The sequence below is a fragment of the Haemaphysalis longicornis genome, unplaced genomic scaffold, assembly GCF_048455015.1.
Source record: "Haemaphysalis longicornis isolate Haplotype H1 unplaced genomic scaffold, Haemaphysalis longicornis Haplotype H1 scaffold_1, whole genome shotgun sequence".
NCBI lineage: Eukaryota > Metazoa > Arthropoda > Arachnida > Ixodida > Ixodidae > Haemaphysalis > Haemaphysalis longicornis.
Window position 1 is genome coordinate 420705143 of NW_027526203.1, and position 12807 is coordinate 420717949.

Consider the following 12807-nt stretch of genomic DNA (forward strand, 5'->3'; position numbering starts at 1 on the left):
AGGGAGAGCAAAACGCTATTGTCTTTTGATGACATTTGCAGCGAAACAAGTACCAGTTGTGGACAATTTTTCTTATCAACTGTGTTCATTCTAAATTCAACTGCCCTTCTCTTGTGAGCTCAGTTCATCTGTGCAGATCTCTCTGCTCACATGGCTTCTTTTGTGTAGCACAAGACAAGTCGCTCTTTGAGTATCATTATTTTAGTAAGCCTATTGTGGAGGGATTGCACCTACTTGTCCCTGTTTTCTGTACATGTCTTATTCCAGCTGCGTATATGCAGTACTGCTGAGTGCAAACCTTTTTTTTGTTTTAAACTGCCACCTTTGCGTTCTTTTTTCGTATATTCAATGCACTTATTTTTACGACAATTGTTGGAACTGTATACTGGTCTTATTATGGTGCTTATGTGTATGCTCTATGTTCCCCATGTGCACCATCCAAAGAGGCCCAGTGCTCTTGGCGAGTTTACGGACGATAAATATTTGTAGGATTCTAAGGAAGAAATTTTGGCCATTGGAGAGTGGTTTGTATCCATTTTTGCCATTCTGTTCCTTATGTGTGAATGCTATTACAGTGAAGCTGCTAGGCTCTAGTTGGCCGGGATTTTCCTCAGCCTCCATGTCTGAACAATAACTCGCACAGTGTAACAGAGCAGTCCATACCTGCTGCTGTGTACTGGTGTTTTCCCAGGATTTTGGCGTGACGCTATGCTTTGAGGTCTGACAACGTTACCAGTACTTAGCGTGATGTACAGTGAGTTTGATGTTGCTTGACTCGTCATGAAGCTCAACATTAAAGCTACCAACTGTTAAGCCTAACAAAGACCATAGCTAGCCGATGCCTGCAAGAGGTGTACAGTCAAGCCCGTTTATAACAAACTCAATTGTCATACTGACTTCATTTATTATATGCACAGTTCGTAATAAGTGTAACAAGTGACGTGTTTTCTGCACGCAAAAACGTGGTGCACATATGGCAGACACTTAGCCATGGTCACCACCTACGCGGCGTGTGGAATGGCCAGCAGTGACACAAATAAACAGTTACATGTGCAGGAAAATGGCTCACTAATGTGGGTGAAAATTGTGCTATGAATCATCAGTAGTGGCGGCGATCAAATATTAGCTGCAATGGTGCACTGGCGCAAGTAGTTGGGTCCCGCTTCCTTACGGGGGGCATGACTCGCAATGCGCGTGCATTGTGTCATAATTTACTGGAGACAGAAACTGCCACCGGTACAAATTTAAGTCATATTTTAGCACTCCCTGGCTAAGCTGGTTGACAATGGCTAACCTTGTTTCCCTTGCATAGCTCAACATCTGAAGCTCCGAAAGAGTGTCGACGCTCCACTTTGGCACTAATGTGCATGTGCACACCTTCCGTGCCAACTCAGAAAACAGCACAGTGATGTCTGAAAAGCATGACTAATGCCACCGCAGCGGTACACGATGCACTTCAGCATCATGTCGTGAGTTGGTGATTTTGTCAGAGATTTTTTTTTTTCCCTTTTCATATATTTTCTCTTCCCTCCCGGCCAAACTGGAGCAGAACGCGTGAGCGGCAAGCAAACAGGAACAGAAAATGCCGAAACTCAAGTGTAACTAATTCAGTAACTCTACCAAAATTCTGCCGCTTCGTGCATTCCGTTCCACAAAAGTTGGCACCGCCAACATTTCTGTGCGATCATCATCATATAGCCTCCCTTCTCCCATGCGTAGGAGGGCGATTTGGAACTCATGACCAGGCGCGTAGCCAGGATTTTTGTTCGGGGGGGCTAAGGTTATGCTCCTCTCCCCCCCCTCACGCCACCCCCCCCCGAAAGAAAAAAAAAGTGCGGTAGTTTGCAAGCGCCCTTAAAGACTATGAAGATAAAATACATGTTTGGTTCATTAAAAAGACTGCCTTGTCCTGATAACAATGATATCAGTTTTACAGCAAACTTCAAAGGAATTATCGATATATAAAATTAAACATTTGAAGCAATGGCGAATCCCCGCCCACTTTCCGGCGGCGATTTCACTATGACAGCACAGGATCTTGTTTGGCGATTGGTGACCAACGACCTAAGTCACCGCCAAGGAACATGATTGCGCGATTGTAGAGGGGCCTCCATTGATCTTATCATTTGAATTCTAACGTGCCGTTAACACACTCACAACTGCGTTTTAGTGCTAGCCTATATATATATACCACTCCTGCCGATGTTACTTCACTGCAGCGCTAAATTTGGAAATTTATGATATTTGTTGCATTGCTTCGGTTGAAAAAACGTCTGTAATTGGAATGGAGCTGTGCGAGTTACCAAAGGCTAGTGCTATTAAATTGAACAAGGTTGTGTTTTGTCTTCAAATAGGCCCTTTAAGGTTCTCTCATGATATTGGTGTTGATTATGATTGTATTTGTGCCAGGTTAAGTTGTAAACTGGGCGAAAATCCGCAGACCGCGTGGTACAATTCTATGCCCGTGATACAGGACGTACATTGCACGGACGGGAACCTTGTGTAGGCATTGCATTAAACGGCCATAGTTTCATGCAATTACTTGCTTTATTTCAACGTGTGGAGTATGATGAGTGTGACATCCGCAATAAAATGATGTAGGCCACAAGAATTAGATTTTTTTATTTAGTTGTTCTTGCCCAAAATGCAAAGTAAAATGTTTTTGCATTCAACGTCCGTACATTAGCTGCCAGTGTAAGGCCAATGGAGCTCATTCTGTGCAGTATACATTGAATCTTTTCACTTGCGTTATGTGTAGCGCAGGTCCTTATCTCCAAAAAACGAGAGGCTATGAATTATGCATGCAAGAAGCGTTATATCACTAGCAATAATTTCAACAAATATCAACCCTAAACAGACAAACATCACGCGCAAGAACAGCGCTGTTAAGGGCGAAAATTACACGAACCTGGCAGTATTAGTCCACACGCAAAGCGGAATAATTCAGCCATGGGCATTTGTTAAGTCATGCCAGTTTAAATTTGCGCTTCTGTTTTGAGTCTCAACGCAGTCCATTTCCTATACTATAGCTTCTATCAGGACTCGGGTCGGACATCATGAGAAGCTTGTGCTTTGTAACATAATGAATCTGGTTGACATTTCCACACATCCCAAATGTAGAGTCTGCTGTAATGAGCTTGGTGTTCTTAAATAGTTGCATTACTACCGGTCAAGTTTTCAATGCTTCGTGCATAAATGCCCTGTAATCTGTCTGAAGGCGTGTACTATCAAGTTATGCCTTTTCTGGAGCAAGCACCCCCTTTAGTCGTAGGTACCACTCCTGGATAAGGTAGAGCAAGTCACTGCAAAGTTCGCCATTCAATGCTGTATGGAACTTAATATTTAGCAAGAAAAATAATAACGCAAATACGGCGATGTCTGACCATACTCTTGTGGTTAGGCATGTTCTGTGCAAGCTGAGCAAAATATTGCTGCGTTTTAAATTTTGTCGTGAGATCTGAGGAAAGAGTTATAATGCGGTCCTACCATTTTGGTTTCAAACTTTAATGAAAGGACATACTTTTTTTAGCTGACGCGTGCGCTGCCATTTTTCGGCCGAGTAAACACTGCCGGTTTTAAAGCTAAACGATAAAAAAGTATTTGCAGTTCATGAGCAAGGTCGGCTCTGGAATGTATAGGGCACACAGAAGTTTTGCAGTTTTCGTTGCAGGCGCGGGAAATGGAAATTATGTTTGAAATCTCCTTGGTCCACCAGAAAACGGAGTATTGGGCAGCTGTGCAGAGCCAGCATGACCTTCGGGCATGGTGCGATGCCCGAAACAAGTCAGCATTTTGTTTCCCGCAGTGCACCAAGAAAACATGCGTATTGGCATGGCCCCGCATAAAGAAAGACCAAAGACTACCATGCTTTAGCATGAAGCGGACAGTAATGACACAGTTAAACTATTTCCTTGGTTGACAGCGATCGTGATGTTCGAACTAAGGCATGGTTTCAGGCTACGACAGGATAGATTGGCTAAAAATTTCAAAGTTGTTTACTGTGATAATTGTGATACTTAAGAAATGCTGACGATTGCTCAAAATGTCCTTCATGCAACATTTTAGAATGTATACTTAGCAGTTGTGGATCCAGGAAGAATCACATCAGCGCGCACCCGTATGTGTGTGTGTGTGCGTGTGTGTGGGGGGGGGGGGGGGGGGGGGCGGGGGCGTAGAGGGGAGGACACGGGCGGAGGTGTGCTGGTGCTCTTGAGAGGGCCTGTTGTATGTGGCCCGTTTATTTAATTAGGAAATTCTGTTGTCATGCACGACCGATTGAGCCTTGAAAGAACCATACTCCTGCGCCCACAGAACTTCAAAGAAGGCCAGGAAGAGTTAAAGGAAAATTCTACCAGAAAGGCACGTTCGTTTCTTCGCCACCAGTACGAAGGTCCTTCACTTGCGCTGCGCACGCTGCTATGGTTTTAAAATTTAAAACTCCTTACATGGAGTTTTGTCCCAGTAAAAGCAAACTATTAAAACTGCAGCCAGAATAAATATATTTCTCACTCTTCATGTACTGATACTAACGCTGTCCCGATACACTCTGAGTAATCCTCTCCAACTTCGTGCATAATATAATATTTGGGCGTTTACAGGAGTTGAATTTACGTTTTCCATCATTAAAAGTCACCTATCCACTCCACCGTGGGCGCTTTCAACTACCAATTAAAACGCAAATATTGCGTTCGAAATAAAACGAGACAGACATTTTTTAGCTCGCAGACACAAGGTACTGCGGTATCGTGTAAATATTAGGAATTGAATATTTAGATATCAAATAACGCATAATTGATCTGCACCGCACAACGTAATGTACAATGCGACCTCCATCGTCAAAAGACATCAGTGATCATGAAAGGATTAGTCACTGGAAGAAAATGACTTACAATTCGATATCGCCGTTGTGACTCCGGCCCCTGAATATACACTGCTCTGAGCAGCCGCCGTCCAGGGAAAAAGCGGTCGTGGACGCAACGGAGGGGCTTTAGTTGGGATAGAGGTCGAATAGGGCCATCTGATCGTTGTTACTGTCGCGACGCCGTCTGCCTGTGGCAGGGCTGGTGACCGTCGTGCCTTCACATTTAGTATAAAGTCTGAGACTGGCTCGGGGAGCCGCAGCGCGCATTTGTTGTCGACCCGCTGTTCTCCAGTTTCCTAGGTTAGGGTATAATACCGCCGAACAAATCTGCCTAATCGTGGGGGTGAAATTGACGGTCGCAACATTGCCGTCGGAAGGGGACAACACTCAGTGCGCGCAATCTGAGCCCACTCCAACAAAACCTTCCAGGGCTCGACAGAAACGTGAAAAAGGAAGAATGAAGGGCGGACGCGAGGAAGAGGGGCGTACCTTGCTGTGCGTCTCATTTGCAAAGGCCCTCTGCCCGCGCACGGCATTCATCCAGCTAAACTGAACGTTTCACCCATTACGTAGCCCCATCGCATTCTTAAGTTACCTTGCAGGAGTATTGAATGTGTGCCCACGGCCGCTTGATCTCCCCCTTTCTAGGAGATGGAGCGGCCGTGGTCAGCCACCGTCACTTGCACGTTGTTCTGCTTGACATACAAAGATCGTCTGTTCCCTTTCGGGCCTGCATTGTACCAGTCTTCAACCATCAATGGCTGGCGGTCCCTCTCTTTTTCCGCCGCGAGTTAGTGCAGAGCACTCCTTGCTTCCCCGGCCGAGTCAATCTCCTCTGCTGAGAACGACTCAGCCGGCCAATCATTCTCTGTCTTGCCGCATGTCTCGCACAAAGGGATACAACACATGCCCTTGGCGTCGCGTGCGCTGAGCTTATCCGAAGGCGCCGTCGCTTTTGGGGCTGCACCCCTCCGAAATCATCCCTCAGTGGTTTGCACCCCTCAGGCGCTTCGTTTTGTCACGGCCGGACTCGACTCCCTTTCCGCAGCGCGGAAAAAGAGTCGAGTCCGGCCGTGGTTTCATCTAAACACCCATGCGAAGGGCAGACATGCACTTTCGTCGCATTTTCGTAGCATTTCGTGGAAAGTGCCATTAGTGGCACTTTTGAAGAATATGCAGCTTTGTTCACAGGCGACGTACCAGGCATACAGGCAGCACTGCGACGGCCGGAAAAATTTCGGGGGGGGCTGAAGCCCGGTCAGCCCCCCCCCCCCTGGCTACGCCACTGCTCATGACGACGGCCTTTTTTTTTTTAAACATCAGAGCTGTTTAAGCTCTTGGTTGAGCCATCAATGAACAGAAAAAATACCAAGAAAATGCCGAGCATGCGTACGTGAGTGTGCATCTCGTGAGAACGCCCAGCAGTACGCCAGGAATTTGGCGGAAGGAGGACTAATGCGCCCATTACACGAAACTGTAAATTAGAAACTTAAGCATTCGAATTAAGAAAGAGCATATAATCACAAGCGATTGAGCAAACAGCGTCGGCGACAAAATGGCTGTCGTCTGCTCCTGACGACACTTTCTCCGCGTTGCTAGGGGCAACCACCTGCGTTCATAAAACTCGGCAGCATAACTCTCTCCGACTCTGTGCCGCGCACATGGGGAATGGGGCTACCAAAGAAGATCCGGATGCGAGAAGAAAAGGCGGCTAATCAGGAAGTGCGCCGTGCTGCCAAGCGAGAATGCATTCTCCCAGAAGATGAAGCCGTAGTGCAAGTCTTCAACAGCGAGGGAGTGCCCAACGAAGACTTTGCGGCGGCGGATGATAAAGTTTATGAAGACTGAAGAGGGCACTGTACAAATAAAGCACTTATATACTTTACTTTGCATTTGATTTGATCATCTGCTGACGAGTGCATACACAGGGTAAAGGTTCCCAGTGACTCATGGCGCTCGTCGAGTTTAGTTTAGCGAGACAAACACAGCTCTGCTGTGGCATCAGGCCTGCATCGTTGTGCAAGCTGGCTTTTTTTTTGCGTTTTCTTTCGCCCTTGTTTTCTTTCGTGGTTGCCATCAGTTCTGTTGAAAAGACTGGGTGATCCTGCACAGTACATCTGACACTCCATGTGTGAGGAAAGCCGATCGAATTCAGTGTCAACTGCGAAGCCTGCTGTGCTCAGCTGACGGTTGGTTGTTCACTGTACCAAGCATTATAAGTTGGTTTGACTGTATAGTTGTGTATTGGCCAATGCTTTCATCTTGGAACTGTTGTCTCAAGAGGGTCCCAGTACTCGTGCAAAGTTGGTTACCCATAGAGCAGAACATACTCGTTCACAGCGGTACATTGGCCAATGCTTAGCCTCAGTTTTTTTTCACTGTCATGCAAGTCCCATGAGTCACGCAGTGTTATATAATGTCCACATAGGTGTATTGACCACCGCTTAATTTATCCAGGGATTTTCCATTGTATGCGATTCTCAAAATTCACACAATGTGACCGACACAGCACATCAAAAGACATCGAGAAATTCACGTGAAGTGCTTTCCATCGGTCAGACAGGGTGAGACACCAGTGGCTATTGTCTGCGATTTTAATTGTTCACAATTGGGAAACCCAACAAGCAGGACTAGTTTTTGGCCTTCATCAAACAACTTCAGACTTGCCTGCTACCGACCAACCATGCAGTATGGATTGTTTTTGAATTTTGTTTTGGTCAAGGATGTGTGAAAAGTTTTCGCAGTCCTCATTTCCTATAATTGACTCTCCGCTAATCTGGGCTTCAAGTTCTAAGCGCCCTTGTTTTGACAGCAGTGATCATGTATGGATGAAAGCCGAAAGGAACTTACACACTGACGGCAAGTAGCCGTTCTCCATCTCGTTGACACCTTCACTGCAACCTTCTAGGTAGTTGCACCACCCCTGATTGGTCAGTGTGTTCTGACTGTACGTGCTCCTACGCCTCTGGCAACCCAATGACATTCCCCACATCCCATTGGCTTCCCTTGTGCACTTTTCCAAGCTGCGTGTCCCACTGACTGAAGCGTCCGCTGCTTGCAGCTGCTTTTTTACCGCACCACAACCCCAGGAGTTGCTCTGGCACTGCTGTCTGGATGACACTGGTGTTCCCACTAGCACCCAGCAAGCTGATAACAAGCTTGCCATCCTGCTGTCTGTTGTAGTTGAAAACGTCTAGTGAGAGTAAACAGGAAGGGAGTTGGGTCAAAAAGCAGAGCAACGGGTGGCCATGCTATTCCGCTAGGATGCAGGCTGTGGCTGCAGTCTTCGCTGAGAGAATCAGGGCTTCTTGTTTTTTGAGCTGGCTGCAACACAGTGCATGCTCCAAATGCTCAGGAAAGTGGGAAAGAGGGATGTCTGAAAGAACAAATTTTGGAATGGCCTTGCTCCCATTGCAGACCCCTGTCCCTTTTCAATTTTCGACCACCCGGTAGTTGCACCATGTGGATCCTGTTGACTGTGCCAGTAAACTTCAGTTTCTTTGCATCAAGCACTTGATCTTCTTTGTTGATCCCTTTTCTGTGTGTCCAGCACAGCATTTCAGAATGGTGAAGAGACAATGACTATGAAGATCATTTCAATGAGATATGAAGAAGAGTATATTACACTTTGTACATTTTACAAGCAAATATATACAAACTAAAACAGTAAACTCGTGGCCAGTTGGTGTGGCTCACAAATGCCCTTGAGCCTCATATCTGCATGCATTTTTGGGAGGGCCGTGCTTTGACACTGTATTGCGTTCCTGTACCAATGAATCTCATTGTGCTGCCATAGGTACAGCGGCCATGTTGGTTAATGCACTGGGAGTAGCTGGGCTATAGATACATCAACAAGGTAAAAATTTGGGCTGGTTAGTACATATTCAAAGACAGCAAAAAAAGCGCAAAGGGCAGGACAAAGAAGAACAACAGGATGAAGCACTTTGTTCTGTTGTTCTTCTTTGTACCATATCCTTTGTGCTGTTTTGCTGTCTTTGATAACTGGTCACTGTAAGGACCCCATCCCACAACACATCAGCAGCTGCCTTTTCTTTCGCCACTTTTAACAATCTGACCCCTTGCTGGGTTGTTTGCGACAGCCGACTTTGCAGCAATGGCCCATCGTGCCCTAGTAATGGGCAGAAAACAGCTAAACTGGAAGAACCACGTAGAAGCCGTCCGCGCACACCACACAGGGCCAGGCGGTGCAAAGGCCAGAGCATCTGCATGGAGTCAGTTGTGGCAATGGCGACATCCAGGCTGATAGATTATCATATAGAAGGAATAGCTGCACTGCCAGTCGTAGCATGGCAAGATAAAAGCATCACCAAACTCTGGCTGTGAGCTAGCCTCAGTGGAAAGGGGGGTACTGAGAAGGTCAAACAGGCAATTAGGTGGCCACCATGCACAATGCCTTGGCACAAACGTACACAGCCACCCCGAGTCCCAGAAAAACGACTGCTGCTTTGGAGAGGGAAAAAAAAAAAAGAAAACTCTTCCGAAACATTTTGCCCAAGTGGGTGTTCCAAAGAGCAGCTTCGTTCAATGGTGATGGCTTGTTGAGTTTTGTCGCACTCTTGTGCCACGCCCCCGTCCTATCTTGCAACAGTGAGGGGTGTTCCTCTCTGAGGATGCCGTTCAGTGTTTAGTGAATGTCTTCCCTCTGGCGCCCTCATTCCCAAGTCACGTTGAATTGCTAGACCGCTAAGACAGCATGCCATGCATGGTTTGCAAGAGAGCTAGTAAGCACGTGATCGTGTCGCTGACCAAGATGGCGTCCCCAAACAAGGCTTGAGGGCTAAGAAAGTCCACGCACTTTTCCCACGTCCTCGTCTACCAGCACAGCCATGTTTTCCAAAACTATTGCTAAACCAACCTTTCCCTGCGCACCAAAGATGGACTGTGTGAGCCTTTAGATACTGTGGATCAAGCCCCACCAGAGACGAACGCATGACGGACAGTAAACCACAGCATAAGTGCAGCTCTGTGCCACGGGAATTCACCATCCTAGGACATGATGTACGCAGTACAGACTTTATCAGAGGTTGATTGTGCATGGCAGTAAATATAGCTTGTTCTGTGCAAGGGGCCTAAAGCAACAAAATGTGGGTCAAAAGAAACATGAAGCAATACAGTCAAGGTATGATGCAAGGTATGATGTATGAAGAGGATCTGAGGCCACTGCCATACCTCCGCAATTTTGTAGAGGTATGGCATCTACCATCCGTGGCATAGTCGATTGATGGTAGGGTTTAGCGCGCCGATGCAACGCAGGCGATGAGGCACGCCGTAGTGGAAGCTGGGCTCTGGATTAATCCCGTGGCATAGTCAATACAGCATCTGAGTTTCCAATCTACCACTTGTAGCGTAGTCGAAACAGCATCTGACAGCCATCTACACAAGAGAGCCAGGATAGATAAAAGACATCACAAGCTGCCACTTGTGCACACCCAACTCTGCTGGTGATCTTTGTGCCGAACACGAGCCATAGGGACATCTGGAGACAGATAAGCCAGCTTGGTCTCCTGACAGAAAATGTGAGTGCAAATTCGATATCTTTTTTTATCCTGCCCGGAAAAATAATTGCCTCAGCACAATCTTTCTGCTTACTTTTTGGTCTGTGAATTGAGTGTTGTGGGCAGTGAGGGAAGCAACAGGTAATGGCCTGCAGCTAAATAATTACGGTTGTACATTGCATCCTTTTGTTATGCATTTATTGGTATACGGTACCAAGGGTCAGTCACAACAAAATTATCACATGGTCACTGCCATCAGCTCAGGCAGCAACGATGAGCTTATCGTGGAGGCCGCATAATGACACCTATCATTCACACCAGCGACAACCTAGCTACCTGAATCCATCCAAGTTTGGAGACAAAGGAAAAAAATCAGTTGCTGCTTTCTCACTGGTAATACAAATGCAAATTCCAGTTTTAGTAAATTACCACAGCAGTTTTGGTAACCGTGGTAAGCAAAATATAATTCCAAGTACTCAAGCACAAATATGGAGGCAAATTTTAAAGTTTGCAATTTTCCCACAGTAATTTTATCTGGATGTGAAGTGAAATAGTATTCTATTAGATGGCTTACTTTTTGCGTATTTTGTGATCACCTTAAACTTGCAAAAAATACAGGAAAAATATAAAATAATTTGAGGCAAAAATATCGGTTGGCTTTTTTCTTGTCAGAACCACACCTTTTTCTTTGGTATGGTATGGTGTGGTTCTCGCCAGAACCACACATCTTTTTCTGGAACCACTGGCCTTTTTGTGGTCAGAAAAAGGCCTAGACGTTGAACATCACCGCTGTTTAATGCAAGTTTGATACTCCCCATCTCCTGCTTCACAATCGAGGTGCGTGTTGAGTTCAGTATGGGCATATAGTTGCTGCTTGCTTGTCTTCACTGAGAACAGTTTCCCATCACTTCTTGTGCACGTGCAGGCATATTAGTAGGTTATACAACCTTTGGACATACTCTGGCTTTCAAGAAAGTGTACAGTGAAACAGCCAGATGTAGATGCAGCAAAAAGATTCCTAGGATTTTTTTTGTTTTTGTTCCCGTGAAATTTAGTACCCACGAAGTATTCTGAAACTTCAGATTTGGGTATTAAGCTTGCGCATAAAAATTCTGATCTTGTCTTGTTTTTGCTACCGATTCAAAATATTATGATTTGACTTGTAATTTCACTCTTCACCATCCCTAGTGTAAGCTTGCAGCAGAGTTTCAGCCTATCGTACCATTAGCGGATCGGTGCGGCTGCAGTCTTGGCCATAGCGACCATTCTTATGTTCTCACCACCGCTGCTGCTTTGTTAAAGGCATGTTTATAGTCAGACATAGCACGTCCGTTGTGTTTGCAGAAACATCTTCTATAGGGACCGGGCAGCTGGATGGGTGGTGCCACCACCTGGCACTACCGTCATTACTGGAATGGGCCGGCACATTGGACTACGCAGCCTTCAGTTGTTTTTGTAGTGTTTGCTTTTAATGTTTCGGTGGTGTTGTGAGCAGGAATGTAATGTGCCATGAAACAAAGTCTAGGCAGATATGTTGAGTTCTTAGATGCACTAATGGCTACATAAACTCGTCGGACACTTCTAAGGTTGGGTATGGGCCTCATTGACACAAGCGCTTTTTGCAGCGCTGTTTGCCTGGCTCCACCCGCTTTGAGTACAATAAAATATTAGTATTAGTACTCATTTTTACCAGTTTAAATTATTTACATTGGTTTCAGTGAGTCCGGTTTCCACACCAGCCTTAACAGTGGGACACCTCGATACGTGTGCTTTGAAGAAACAGGCACTTACATACGAGTTCAATTACCCCTTGGCAGTGGAAACGTAGCGGCAGTTTACACTCTTTCTGCAACTGTGAGCTTGTTGCCTTCTGTATCCATGAGTGACAGCATGGGAGCTTGAGAGCAGAAGCGGAACTCCTGTGTTTGTAGTGGTCATTTTATCGAGGACCAAAGTAATTCAGCCTCCCAACAGCCCAAGCTACAAACCCTTCCCCCTCTCCCCTCTCCATTTTACCACCTGTGTGGAATAAAGGCTGGCACCAATAGACAGTCAAGGCGTTAAAAAACGTGGCAGTATGTTAATGTCAGACTGTGCTTTTCAATGCATAAGCATCCTTTGCCGAGCGCCTCAACGCAAATTGTGTAATGCCTTGTAAAGAAACCAAAAACAAAAACGTGCAACTAGTTGCCTGAAATAGAGGTGCACCAGCCCGAATCCTCTAGCACAGATGCATTTGTGGCACGCTGGAAGCACTTTGGATTTGGATAGGGCTGCATGGACATGCAAAATTAAACATAAAAATCATCCAGCCCTTCGTTGAACGACAATGATAGGTGAACGTGAAGCTTTCTTCGTGTGAAATAGAATGGGCAAGGGTCAAAGTCAAAGCCGCTGAGATCAAAAGACCAAACTGCATGAGGGCCAAAT